The sequence below is a fragment of the Ornithorhynchus anatinus genome, chromosome 5 (assembly GCF_004115215.2).
Source record: "Ornithorhynchus anatinus isolate Pmale09 chromosome 5, mOrnAna1.pri.v4, whole genome shotgun sequence".
NCBI classification, from domain to species: Eukaryota; Metazoa; Chordata; class Mammalia; order Monotremata; family Ornithorhynchidae; genus Ornithorhynchus; species Ornithorhynchus anatinus.
The window spans coordinates 107,051,499-107,066,606 of NC_041732.1; the positions used below are offsets into that span (position 1 = coordinate 107,051,499).

The window sequence follows — 15,108 nt, forward strand, 5'->3', positions numbered from 1 at the left end:
CTCCGTGGAAAAAGCCCGGGCTTGGGAGTCAGAGGTCATGGGTTAGAATCCCAGCTCTGCCACTTGGCAGCTGGGTGACCGTGGGCAAGTCACTTCACTTCTCTGTGCCTCAGTTACCTCATCTGTAAAATGGGGATTAACTATGAGCCTCACATGGGACAACCTGATGACCCTGTATCTCCCCCAGCGCTTAGAGCAGTGCTCTGCGCATAGTAAGTGCTTAACAAATACCAACATTATGATTATTATAAATGAGGCAAAGAGAAGGGAAGTGATCTGCCCAAGGTCAGACAGCAGAAAAGTCACAGAACGGGCATTAGAACCTATGACTTTCTGACCCCCCGGGCCTGTGCCTTATCCACTAGGGCTTGCCGCTTCTGTTTCAGAGGATTTTAAATGCTTGAAGGTGATTTGAACTTCTGCTTGGACTTGATGACTAAAATAAACATGTCAAGATTGTATCTGAATCCAGATATTTGGAAACATCATGTTGTTTTATCATATACTGCCGCCTTCAGAATCTCATGCCTTGCTTCACTGCCTTTTCAGACTTCACTTTGGATTTTGACTATGATTTTCCCGTTTCCTCTAAATGCCCACCCTCCCTGCCTCGGGCCTTATATTTGGTTATTTCTCCTGCATGTAATTTATTTTAATGTCTGCCTCCCCTTCTTTATCGTGTTACGTGAGGCCATGGATCATATGTACCTAATTAATTATTATATTTTTTATGTGCTAAGCACTGTTCTAAGTGCAGGGGTTGATACGAGGTCATCAAGTTGACCCGCGTGGGGCTCACAGTCTTAAAATCCCCATTTTCCAGATGAGGTAACTGAGGCCCAGAGAAATGAAGTGACTCGCCCAAAGTCACACAGCTGACACGTGGCAGAGCGGGGATTAGAACCCACCACCTCCCTCTCCCAAGCCCGACCTCTTTCCACTGAGCCATGCTGTTTCATTGTACTCTTGCTTAGTACACTGCTCCACACGCAGTAATTGATCAGTCAATAGCGCTGATTGATCAGTTGATTGAACTTACATTTACGTGTGGTAATATACGTAGTATTTTTATTTTTTCTGTCTTCTCTCTCATTCTATTTCTCTCTTTCTCTTTCTTTCTCCTCCTTCTTCTCTTTTCACTCCGTTGTGGGTTAGAATAAGATTAATGAGGATAAGAAACCAAAACAAGCAAAGATAATGACCTTTTGTACGGAGAAAGGAGTTCAAATTGAAAAAAGCTCTCGTTTTTTTTTTTACCTGGATGATCAGTGTTTGTTTCATTACTGTACTCTACATTGATCCCATGACTAGAACACTAATATCATCTGGTCATATAGATGGAACAGATGCTTACTATTTCAAATTAAAAAAAAATTATCTGCCAAACCTTTGAATTGAAAATACCTGATCTTTTTTTTTTTTTAAACTTCTGTGATTCCAAGATGTTTCATTCTGTTTGGTTCCAAAGGAGAGGAACGTTAGAGTCATTGTGAGGAAATAAATCCTCAAGTTTAGTCTTGGGAGCCAATCAAAATAGTACTAAAATGCGTCATGTGAGAGTTGTCACATATTGCTAGGATAGATAAAATCAGGGAACACATGTTACATTAAGGTAAGTTTTAGCCTTCTGATACCACTGAACAATCATTTTAATGGGAGTGGTTTAATTACTTTGAATTATTGGGTTTTTTTTTTTTTACAGTTGAGTTTGCCAGGGCTAAGAAAGGAGTCAGAACCAAGATGTAACCAACACCAAACGATTAGTGCAAAATTGAACTTGCCCTTATTGGTGAGAATAAAGACAGTTAAGAAAATCCTAACCAAAGAGTAGTAGGAAGTTTGCAAGTTGTCTTGTAGATATGTTCTATCCACTGAAATGACAACATTCACTCACTAATTCAGTCAGTCACTAATCAATCAACCAATTATGTTGAGTGTTTACTATGTATAGAGCACTAGGATCAATCAATCATATGTAGTGAGCACTTACTCTGTATAGAGCACTGTACTAAGCATTTGGGAGAATATAAAATACAAGAATTTGTAGAAATGGACTCTGTCCACAAGGAGTGTGTAGTTAATATTTATTAAGCATCTAAGGTGTGCAAATCACCATTCAGGATACTTAGGAGAGTACAGTGGAAAGAGAAAGACCCTGAAAGACATCTGACAATAATAAGAATATGAAAAAATGAAAAAAAAAAAGACAAATTAAATATGCACATCATATATGTACGCTTATAAGTACCCACATATGAAAGTGCTAAGAGAAGTTGATCAATCGATCGGTGGTATAATGATTATGGTATTTGTTAAGTGCTTAGTATGTGCCAAGCACTGTTCTAAGGGTTGGGGGAGATTCAAGGTTATTAGGCTGTCCCAGGTGGGGCTCACAATCTTAATCCCCATTCTCCAGATGAGGTAACAGAGGCCCAGAGAAGTTAAATGACTTGTCTACGGCCACACAGGTGACAAGGGATCGAGCGCTTATCATGTTCAGAGAGCTGTGAAAAATGTTTGGGTTTTCAGACGGGCTGCACTGAGCTCTGGTTGTGTTGAAAGAGGAGAAAGTTCCACACAGTGTTAGAACATAAGCTAAGGGACCTGCCCAGCACAGGTAAATTTTGATTTGTGACAGATTGTCTTCTGATTCATTCATTCACTTGTATTTATTAAATGCTTACTGTGTGCTGAGCACTGTACTAATGACTTAGGAAAGTACAAATACAACAGTAAGCAGTGACATTTCCTGCCCACACCGGGCTCACGGTCCAGAAGGGAGAACTGTCCCTCTTGTAGAATAATAATGTTGGTATTTGTTAAGCGCTTGGTATGGGCAGAGCACTGTTCTAAGCACTGGGGTAGATATAGGGTAATTAGGTTGTCCCACGTGAGGCTCACAGTTAATCCCCATTTTACAGATGAGGTCACTGAGGCCCAGAGAAGTGAAGCGACTTGCCCACAGTCACCCGGCTGACACGTGGCAGAGCAGGGATTCGAACCCACGACCTCTGACTTCCAAGCCCTGGCTCTTTCCACTGAGCCGTGCTGCTTCTCTAATACTGGAATCTGTCCAGGTGCCATCCTGAGAGGGGTGTTGGAAGTCAGGTGCAGTTAAATTATAATGACTGTGGTATTTATTAGGGTTTATTATGGGTCAGGCTCTCTTTAAAGCGCTTAAACATCCAAGGTTTAGAGTGAAGAGTGTGAGGTAATGTATACCAATAATTTAGAAATTGCAAATAGTTTCTCTGGCCCCAGTATTCATAAAGGTACAGACCTGGGAGATGACTTCTGTAAAATGTGGATGTAGATTGTGAGCCCCATGTGGGACAAGGACTGGGTCCAACCCAATTTGCTTGTATCCACCACAGTGCTTGACACATAGTAAGCTCTTTACAAAAGCCAGTAGTTTTGGGGTTTTTTTTTTTATGGTTCTTTGCTTTACAGAGATCAGAGACCAAGCTCGGTAGCTTGACATGATGAGAAATTTCCTGGCGTGTGGCTTGAGATGTCTTGGCAGACTGAAGAAGTATGTCCTAGTGGATAGAGCACGGGCCTGGGAGTCAGAAGGACCTCAGTTCTTATTCCGACTTTGCCACTTGTCTTCAAGATGACCTTGGGCAAGTTATTTCACACTCTGCCTCAGTTACCTAAGCTGTAAAATGAGGATTAAGACTGTGAACCCTACGTGAGACAAGAACTGTGTCCAACCTGATCGACTTGTATCTACTCCAGTGCTTAGTACAGTAATAATAATGTTGGTATCTGTTAAGCGCTTACTATGTGCAGAGCACTGTTCTAAGCACTGGGGGAGATACAGGGTCATCAGGTTGTCCCATGTGGGGCTCCCAGCCTTCATCCCGATTTTACAGATGAGGTAACTGAGGCACAGAGAAGTAAAGTGACTTGTCCACAGTCACACAGCTGACAAGTGGCGGAGCTGGGATTCGAACCCATGAGTTCTGACTCCCAAGCCCGCACTCTGTCCACTGAGCCAAGCTGCTTCTCAGTGCTACAGTGCCTAGCACATATTAAGTGCTTAACAAATACCATAAAAAAGATATGTTTCATTCATTCATTGAATCATATTTATGAAGTGTTTACTGTGTGCAGAATTGGGAAAGTACAATTAGCAGTAAAGAGTGACAATCCCCGCCCACAACAAGCTCATACTCTAGAGGGGGGAGAGAGTCATAAATACGAACAGACATCAATCTTAATAAATAAAATGACAGATCTACACATAAGTGCTGTGAGGTAGAGAGAAGGGGAAGAACAAAGGGAGTAAGTGCGATGCAGAAGAGAGTGGGAGATGAGGAAAGGTCGGGCTTAGTCTGGAAAGGCCTCTTGGAGGAGATGGGACTTGATTAAGACTTTAAAGTAAGGGAGAGACATTATGTGGAGGATTTAAGGAGGGCCAGGCCAGAGGCAGGATGTGGGCCAGGGGTCAGTGGCAAAATTGGTGAGCTGGAGCCCAGTGAGACGTTTAGGGGAACCAGAGGAGCGGAGTGTGAGGGCTGGGATGTAGAAGGAGAGAAGCAAGGTGAGGTAGGAGGGGGCGAGGCTTAATAGAATGAGAGTCTGCTCTTTATTTGTTCCTGTCATTTTCTCCATTTCCCTATCACTCATCAGATTTTCCATGGAGCCTGAGATAAGCAATTTACAGCACAGAGAAGATGCCATTGTAATCACGGGTCTCTTCATACAGCTGATACCGAGAAAGACAGAAAGAAAAGAGTGGTAACTGTATTTCATGCCACTGAGGGAGGGGAGAACATCCGTTCCGTGGAAGGAGGTAGACAGAGGACCCAGGTGTGCTGCCCTGGGGTTAACAGGGATGTCAGAGAGAAGCAGAGAGGGAAGTGGGGGGTGGGGATGGGGGGCAGATAGGTGGGAAGGGGTTGATGATGGTGTTTGTTAAGTGCTTACTTTGTGCCAACGCTGTTCTAGGCAGCGGGGTAGATACGAGGTAATCAGGTTGTCCCACGTGGGGCTCACAGTCCTAGTCTCCATTTTACAGCTGAGGTAATAATAATAATAATGTTGGTATTTGTTAAGCGCTTACTATGTGCCGAGCACTGTTCTAAGCGCTGGGGTAGACATAGGGGAATCAGGTTGTCCCACGTGGGGCTCACGGTCTTAATCCCCATTTTACAGATGAGGGAACTGAGGCCCAGAGAAGTGAAGTGACTCGCCCACAGTCACACAGACGACAAGTGGCAGAGCTGGGATTCGAACTCATGAGCCCTGACTCCAAAGCCCGTGCCCTTTCCACTGAGCCACGCTACTGAGGCATGGAGAAGTTAAGTGACTTCCCAGAGTAACAAAGCTGACAAGTGGCAGGGTCAGAATTAGAATCCATGACATCTAACTCCCACGCCCTTGCTCTAACCACTAGACCATTGCTTCTTGGTTTGAGGCTGGAGGAGGGGTAGAGAGGAGGGTGTGAGCCCACTCGGTGACTAGGAACAGGTGGAAGACTGCTCTCCTACTCTCAGAAATTAATCCCAGCTATGCCACTTGTCTGCTGTGCATCCTTGGGCTAGTCACTTCACTTGTCTGTGCCTGTTATCTCATCAATAATGTAGGGACTAGGACTGTGAGCCCCATGTGGGACAGAGACTGTGTCCAACCCGATTATCTCGTATCTACCCCAGTGCTTAGTATAGTGCCTGGCACATAGTTAGCACTTAAAAAATACCATGGTAAAAAAATGTAGGTGAGAGAATTCAGGAAAGGATGGGGAAAGTCCTGGACAGTGAAATGAAGCACCATGAAAGAATCTAGGTCAGATTTCTTCTATACCTTCTTCCTAAGCATGAAGGATTACATTTAGGAAGAGAGGCACATTCCCCGCTAAAACTCTCCGTCGTTTCAAGGTTTAGAGGGGTCCAATAAAAATGAATCCGTGGTATTTCCTGAGTGCCAGCCCTGTACAGACCAGTTCAGGTCTAAACACTCTATTGAGTAAATCGTGTTAGTAGCCCCTCTCAGGTTCGCATCTGGAGAGTTTCCGGCAATTTACCATTCACGACTACAGGAGGGAGAGTGAAGCAGAAGCCTACCCGTTCCAAGGCAGCGTGGCTCAGTGGAAAGAGCCCGGGCTTGGGAGTCAGAGGTCACGGGTTCAAATCCCGACTTTGTCACCTGTCAGCTGTGTGACTGTGGACGTCACTTAACTTCTCTGTGCCTCAGTTACCTCATCTGTAAAATGGGGATTAACTGTGAGCCTCACGTGGGACAACCTGATTACCCTGTATCTACCCCAGTGCTTAGAACAGTGCTCTGCACATAGTAAGCGCTTAACAAATACCAACATTATTATTGGGCTGTAGCTAGTGAGTGGAAGGCAGTCTGCTACCGGCCAAAACTTCCTTGCGCCGGGCAGCAGTGGCACGGGAGAGAGTCGAGGGCCGAGACTTGTTTACTGCATGGAAGGAGGCAACGGTAAACCACTTCTGGATTTTTACTAGGAAAACTCTACGGATCCGCTACCGGAACGACTGCAGGTGGAGGCGGGGCGTACTGGGAGAGATGGGTCTATGACGTCGCCATGGGTCGGACACCACTCGACAGCATAATACGACAATAAAGTTAGTAGGCATGATCCCTGCCTCAGTCTACTCTACTCAGTCTACTCAGAGAAGCAGCGTGGCTCAGTGGAAAGAGCACGGGCTTTGGAGTCAGGGCTCATGAGTTCGAATCCCAGCTCTGCCACTTGTCGGCTGTGTGACTGTGGGCGAGTCACTTCACTTCTCTGTGCCTCAGTTCCGTCATCTGTAAAATGGGGATTAAGACTGTGAGCCCCACGTGGGACAACCTGATTCTCTTATGTCTACCCCAGCGCTTAGAACAGTGCTCGGCACATAGTAAGCGCTTAACAAATACCAACATTATTATGCAGAGCATTTTAATAGGTACTTGCGAGAGTACAAGCAAGAGGCAGCATTCATGCCCTCAGGCTACTGTTAATAGAGTACTCTATTAAACCCATCAGAGAGTATAATAGAGTGAGTAGATAATAATGACGATGACGATGGGGTTTAAACGCTTACTATGTGCCAAGCACTGTTCTAAGTACTGGGGGTAGATACAAGGTGATCAGGTTGTCCCATGTGGGGCTCACAGTCTCTTTCCCCATTTTGCAGATGATGTGATCCCTCTTTTCGAGAAGCTTACAGTCTACTGTGTGAGAAGAGTTAGAAGACATCATCCTTCCCTGCAAGGACATAGAAATATAGCAATTTAGAGGGTGAGAAAGATACCTAATAAGTAAAGGGGTTCTGTCTGCCGAGGAGACTTCTCTTAGAAAACACAAGATGTTGGTATTTGTTAAGCGCTTACTATGTGCCGAGCACTGTTCTAAGCGCTGGGCTAGACATAGGGGAATTAGGTTGTCCCACGTGGGGCTCACAGTCTTAATCCCCATTTTACAGATGAGGGAACTGAGGCCCAGAGAAGTGAAGTGACTCGCCCACAGTCACACAGCCGACAAGTGGCAGAGCTGGGATTCGAACTCATGAGCCCCGACTCCAAAGCCCGTGCTCTTTCCACTGAGCCACGCTGCTTCTTAAGATAATTAACATCTAAGTGATGGTAACCTCAGCACTCTTCAAACCACTAGACTTTTCCATTTCTTCATCGATATTTTATAAACGATAAAGGCCGAGCTTCAACCAATCAATCGAGGGAATTTATTAGGTGCTTTCTGTGTGCAGAACAGAGGACTAAGTGCTTAGGACAGCACAGTACAGTTGGTAGACAAGATCCCTGCCCACGGGAACTTACACTCTAAAGGAGGAGACATGCACTGAAATGAATTAAAATAGGGAAAATGGCAGACTGCAAAGATACACATATAAGTTCTGTGGGGATGAGGGTTGGGTGAATATCACGTGCACGTGAATATCACGTGCGTAAGCAATGTAGAAAGGAGAGTGAGTAAGGAAAATGAGGATTGAGGGAGGGAAGGCCTCTTGGAGGAGATGAGATTTTAGGATAGTTTTGAAGGTGGGCAGAGTGGTGGTCAGTTGGAAATGAAGTCGGAAGGAGTTCCAGGCCAGTGGGAAAAAGTGGAGGAGAGATCAATTGGCAACGTGGGTGAGTGTGAAATTCCATAAGTAGACTGCTGTTAAAGGAGCAGAGTGTTTATATTGCGTTGTAGTAGATCAGTGAGGCAAATAGGAAGAACTGATTGAGTGGCTTAAATGGATTTTAAACCATGCTGTTCTTCAGTACAGGAAATATTGAGAGGTTTATCTATATTCTCACTGTCTCCTACCTCTAAGCTTTTATTGCAATGAGTTGAATAGAGATGTGGAAGTTAAGGTGGTCAGTCAATCAATTTTCTATATTGTGTGCTGAACTGAGGGTTTAGAACTAGACAGCTGAGGTAGCAGACATGATCCCCACTCACTATCTAATGGAAGGCAGAATGTGTGTCCAAATATCCAGAAAGGAGTTTTCATCCAAGGCACAGAATGGTTGTTTATCCCTGGTGAATATTTAGTCTTCCCGTGTTCGCACTGTTACTGTCTGCACATTTGAAAAATCAGATTTTCGGGTTCAGTCCATCACTGAAAACCTCTGATTTCTTACGCAGGCACCTCTGCCTTCTGCTCACCTAAATGACTGACGAGGGAAGCCTTCTGCAAACCATTTATCTTCTGGTTTTAGGTGAAGAGGTGTCTTGGGTTCAGAAGATACCCAGCTGCCCTGATCCGGTGGAGAACAGAAGGATGATTTCGGGTGTGGGGGAGTGGGGGAGTTAGACCCATAAAAGGAAGAAAATAAGAAGCAGAGTTGTGGGCTGTGAGAAGGAAACCTCCTACCCGCTTTCCCTCAAAGTTATAATCCTTCTTCGGCCATATGGAAGCGAGGGTTCCCACTGAGAGCATGTAAATAAAGGCTTTCAGCCCCAACCCTCTAGAATCCATTTGTGAAGCAGGCTCAGCAAGACTTTCAATTCTTTCTCAGACATAGTTAGCATGAAAGGGCCCCTGCTGTCCTGCCTACATGTGACCAAAAAGTTTCTTACCCAAATCTTTCTTGGTTTTTTTTTTTCTTCTAAAAGGCTTCTAGAGGAAAACAGAAAAAAAAAAAAATAACACAATTCCTGATTTCTAAGATTATTTCTTTTTGACTGAAACATAATAAAACATTTCCAAATTGGTAAATGGGCATACCCAGAGGAATGAAATGTCACTTTTCACTGGGTGAAAGTTGATAAATATTTTAAAACAAGTGAACCTCCGTTAGTGAGTTATATCTGTGAGTGACTTAAGAATCCAATAACTGTGATGCTTATTGCATTTTGCCTTTGGCATCTTAAAGCTTCGTCAGCTATTTGGAATGAGGGCTGCCTGGAAATAGTCTCTATGTAAGAGGTTCTCTGTTGAAACCCTATAGAGCTTCTCTAAAGTCGTCGTTTGCCAAAGTCCGAGCCGGTTAATCGTTGAGCTGGCCCACCCCCTCCTAATTTGGGCTGGGTCATGTTCCCTCAATGCCGTTGGGGTTTTTGTTCCTTTTTCTCCTAATCCTCCTCCATCTCTCAGCTGCTTTTAGACAGTGTGGACCACCCCCTTATCCTGGAAAGATCTTCTAATCTTGGACTTGCTGACGCTGTCCTCAGCCGGATCTCCTCCTATCTCTCCGGCCGCTCATTTTCGGTCTCGTCTGTGGGCTCCTCCTCAGCCTCCCACCCGCGCATTGTGGGAGTCCTTCAATTTGAGTTCTGGGTGTCCTTCTAGTCTCCACCTGAATTATCTCCCTGGAGAGGTTCATCCACTCTCACGACTTCAATTATCAATTCTTCTCTAATAACTCCCAAATCAAAGTCTCCAGGTCTGATCTCTCTCCCTCTGTCTCTCTGTCTCTCTTTCTCTCTCTCTGCCATCTTGCATTGCCACCTGCATTAGAACATCTTTCTCTGGAGGTTCTGATGTCATCTCAAAATCATTATGTGCAAAACTGAACTTCTCATCTTCCCTCCTACAAGCCCTCATCCACCCGGCATTCCCAGTACCGCAGAATACATTACCATCCTTCTTGATCCCATCACTCATCTCTCTCCTTTTAACCTACAGTCAGTCACCAAAACTTGTCAACTGTAGCTTCACATCTCCAGAATTTTGCTCCATTCTCTCCACTCAAACCGCTCTCACCCTGGTTGAAGCACTTGTCATGTGTCACTTTGCCGACTGCATCAACCTCCTCACTCATCTCCCTTCCCCCAGATTCTCCCTTCTCCAGCCCCTACTTCATCCTGCTTCCTGGATCAGTGTTTTGGGGCAAAAAATTGTCTGTGCACATCTCCCCATGGATCCAGTCCCTCCAATGGTTAGTTACCCATCCATCACATTCATTCGTTCATTCAGTCGTACTTACTGAGAGCTCACTGTGTGCCGCGTACTGTACTAAGCTCTTGGAAAGTACAATTCGGCAACAAGTAGAGACAATCCCTACCCAACACTGGGCTCACAGACTAGAAGAGGGAAGACAGATGAAAAAAATCAAAACGTAACAAGTAGCCAGGCATCAATAGCATCAATATAAATAGAATTATAGATATATACACGTCAGTGATAAATAGAATAACAAATACGTACATATACATATGTGCTGTGGAGTGGGGAGAGGGGTAGAGCAGAGGGAGAGAGTAGGGGTGATGGGGAGGGAAGGAGGAGCAGAGGAAAAGAGAGGCTCAGTCTGGGGTGACCTCCTGGAAGAGGTGCGTTTTCAGTAGGGCTTTGAAGGGGGGGAAGTGTGCTAGTTTGGCAGATGTGAGGAGGGAGGGCGTTCCGGGCCAGAGGTAGGACGTGGGCCAGGGGTCGAAGGCGGGACAGGTGAGAACGAGGCCCAGTGAGGAAATTGGCGGCAGAGGAGCGGACTGTCGGGCTGGACTGTAAAAAGAGAGAAGGGAGGGGAGGGGAGGTAGGAGGGGGCGAGAGGATGGACAGCTTTGCAGCCAAGAATGAGGTGCATTAGGTCCACATCAAACAGAAATTCCTCACCATTCATTCTTTCACCACTGGCTTGTCAGTCAGTTTTCTCTTCCTTAAATTCACTCCTGTCCCATTGCAACTAATCCTGCACACCTTGCTCCTCTAATGTTAGCCTAATGACTGTCCCTCACTCTCTCCTCACCCATTCTTGACTCCTTTATTCACTCATTCAGTCATATTTATCAAGTGCTTATTATGTGCAGAGCACTGTACTAAGCACAATTCAGCAACAGATAGAGACAATCCCTGCCCAACAAAGGGCTCACAGTCTAGAAAGGGGCAGACAACAAAACAAAATAAAGCTCCTTGCTCATGCTTTCTTTCCTGCCTGGAGGCCCTCCCCCTTCACAGAAGCAGCAAGGCAGATGCAGGCAGATGCAGAAGTCAAGGCAGGATACGGAATCAGCATGGTAACAGTTGGGATGGAGAGGAAAGGGCAGATTTTAGCAGTGTTAGGAAGGTAGACCGACAGGATTCGGTGACAGATTGAATATGTGGGCAGAATGAGAGAGATGACGCCAGTACTACACCGCGGATAGGGGCTGTTGAGTTAGGGACGATAGTAGTATGGTCTACAGTGATGGGAAAGATGGAGGAAGGACACGGTTTGGGTGGCAAGATAAGGAATTCAGTTTTGGACATGTTTAAGTTGAAGTATTAACAGGACGTCCAAGTAGATGTGTCTCGAAAGGGAGGAGGAAACGCGGGATTGCAGGAGAGAGAGATCAGGGCTAGAGATGGACATGTGAGAATCATCTTCATGGAGATGGTAATTGAAGCCATGGGAGCAAATGAGTTCTCCAAGGGGGTAAGTATCATTGGAGAATAGATAGGGATGTAGAACTGAGCCTTGAGGGAACCCCCCCGCAATCCCGTCAGAGGCTGAGAGGCAGAGGAGGAGCCCGCGAAGGAGAATGAGACCGAGCAATCCCTATTTAATTCCCCATTTTATAGGTGAGGAAACTGAGGCGCTACAGAAATGAATCCTATGTATTTATGTATATTCAATAGTATTTATTGAGCGCTTACTAGGTGCAGAACAGTATCCTAAGTGCTTGGAATGTACAATTCGGCAACAGATAGAGACAGTCCCTGCCCACTGAGGTGCTTACAGTCTAATCAATAATAATGTTATTTGTTAAGCGCTTACTATATGCAGAGCACTGTTCTAAGCCCTGGGGGAGATACAGGGTCATCAGGTTGTCCCACGTGAGGCTCACAGGCTTCACCCCCATTTTACAGAGGAGGGAACTGAGGCCCAGAGAAGTGAAGTGACTTGCCCACAGTCCTACAGCTGACAAGTGACAGAGCTGGGATTCGAACCCACGACCTCTTCCTCCCAAGCCCGATGTATTTGTGTGGACTTATTCTGCATTTTGAATAGAAGCAGCATGGCAGAAAAGTTAGAGCACGGGCCTGGGAGTCAGAAGGGCATAGGTTCTAATCCTCATTCCACCACTTGAGCGCTGTGTGACCTTGGGCGAGTCAATTCACTTCACTGGCCCTCAGTTCACTCATCTGTAGAATGGGGATTGAGCCTGGGGGACGGGGACTGTGGCCACCCTGATTCGCTTGTATCTACCCCAGTGCTTAGTACAGGGCCTTCCACATAGTAATCGCTTAGCAAATACCATAATAATCATTATTATTACATATGTAGATATTCATATGACAAAATGATTAATTGTGGTACTCCATAATGTTTACACTAATAATAATGTTGGTATTTGTTAAGCACTTACTATGTGCAGAGCACTGTTCTAAACACTGGGGTTGATACAGGGTAATCAGGTTGTCCCACATAGTCTTAATCCCCATTACAGTCTTAATCCCCATTTCACAGATGAGGTAACTGAGGCACAGAGAAGTTAAGTGGCTTGCCCATAGTCACACAGTTGACAAGTGGCAGAGCCGGGATTCGAACCCATGACTTCTGACTCCCAAACCCGGGTTCTTTCCACGCTGAGACGTCAGTTATAAATACTTGTAACTCCTGCGTATCCATCCTTTCAACAGGCTCATCATTCCATTTCTGAATCTGCAGCAAGCACTGGGTATTTGTATTTATTGTTAAAAGAAGATATTCTTATGAATAGATGAATAGTATTTAAATGCAAACCCTTGTGCTCATTACTTGAGGGTTTTTTCTTTTGTTTTGTTTTTGACGGGCAGCTGTAGAGCAAAGAGTGAAGAGAGAAATATCATCAAGGAACATATGTTGTTTTAATACTCAAGTGAAGGACAGATGCATTTGGATTTGGTTTATACAATGATTTTAAAGATTTAGACATAAAATGCATACAAAACACCCATTTAACAGATAAGGGTGTTCTACGATAAAAAGAGTCATTGTTTGGAAACATATGGTAGATAAATAATAATCAGAACAGAAAACATAATTTTCACAACCAAAGAGGAAGCCTGTTATTTCATGAGACGCAATTGATTCAATGACATAGGTAAAATATTTTTTTCAGTTGCAAAGGCAGACATTGAAATAATCACAAATCAGGTAAATGGGGATGAATATAGGGACTGTACGATGGATTATACATATGTAGAGTCAAATCAATATGTAAGTACATTAAAGTTGTTTGAACCCTGACTTGTTCAGTATTGTACGTAACCGAGAACTGTTAGCTCGAGATCTGTTCATTTACTCTCCCAGTACTATCTTATTTAATAATTCTATCGCTCATTGCTGTTTCTTAATCCTCGTTCTTATTCTTTGTATCACTCCCCAAGTCTTACTAGCACCTTGTGGGACTGGGATTGTGCCTAATAACAATAATGAGAAAAATAATAATAATAATAGTATTTTGGTAAAAGAGTCCCAATACTAAGCACTGGGGTAGTTCCAAGGTAATCAGGGCAGACATAGTTCCTGTCCTGTGTGGAGCTCACAGTCTAAGTAAGGAGACAAAAACTGTTGAATCCCTAATTTCCGGATGGTGACACTGAGCCACAGAGAAACTAAGAGGCTTCCCCGAGTTCCCACAGCAGGGAAGTGTCAGAGCCAGGATTAAATCCCAGGTCCTGTCACCCCTCCCACCTCCCTAGCGACTTTCCATCTACTGCAACGCTTAGCACCAAGCCAAGCAATCGGTCAGTCAATCAATCAGTGGAATTTGCAGAACACAATAATGTTGGTATTTGTTAAGCACTTACTATGTGCAGAGCACCGTTCTAAGCGCTGGGGTAGATACAGGGTCATCAGGTTGTCCCACGTGAGGCTCACAGTCTTAATCCCCACAGATGAGGTAACTGAGGCACCGAGAAGTGAAGTGACTTGCCCACAGTCACACAGCTGACAAGTGGCAGAGGTGGGATCCGAACCCACGACCTCTGACTCCCAAGCCCGTGCTCTTTCCACTGAGTCGCGCTGCATCTTAGTGTGTGCAGAGCACTTTACTAAGAACTTGGGAGAGAAGCAGTGTGGTATAGTGGATAGAGCATGGGATTGGGAGTCGGAAGGGTCATGGCCACTTGTCTGCTGGGTGACCTTGGGCAAATCACTCCACTTCTCTGGACCTCAGTTGCCTCATCTGTAAAATGGAGATTGAGACTGTGAGCCCCACGTGGGATAGGAACTGTGTCCAAGCCAATTTGCTTATATCCACCCAAGTGCTTTGTAGAGTGCCTGGCATATAGTATTAGCATTTTTATTTTCATTATAGCACATAGCACAACAGAGTGGGTTGACACAATCATTCATTCATTCAACTGCATTTATTGAACACTTACTGTGTGCTGAGCTCTATACTAAGCGCTGGGGAAATACAGTCCTTGCCCACAAGGAGCTTACAGTCCTGAGGGCGAGGCACACATTAAAATTAGTTACAGATAAGGAAACTGGCAGAATATAAAGATACATACATAAGCGATGTGGGGCTGAGGGTGAGGTGAATAAAGGGAATATATATCCAATTTCAAGGGTGATGCAGAAATGGGAGGAAGAAGATGAAATGAAGGTTGACTCGGGGAAGGTGCCTTAGAGGAGATGTGATTTTAATAAGGCTTTGAAGGTGAGGAAAGAGATCGTCTGTCAGATATTAAGGGGGAGGGTGTTCCAGGCCAGAGGCAGGACTTGGGCAAGGCGTCG

General features: G+C 44.8%; 1 protein-coding gene and 1 long non-coding RNA gene across 3 annotated transcripts in view; both read left to right on the forward strand.

The window, feature by feature from the left end:
- Window positions 1-15,108, forward strand: part of LRRTM4 (leucine rich repeat transmembrane neuronal 4) — a 685,760-nt gene that overhangs the window by 463,108 nt on the left and 207,544 nt on the right. The window lies entirely within an intron of this gene.
- On the forward strand, window positions 1,475-6,539 carry LOC114812172. The gene is made up of 3 exons (XR_003759824.2): window positions 1,475-1,612; window positions 4,636-4,743; window positions 6,477-6,539. It is a non-coding gene; the product is annotated as an uncharacterized LOC114812172 (long non-coding RNA).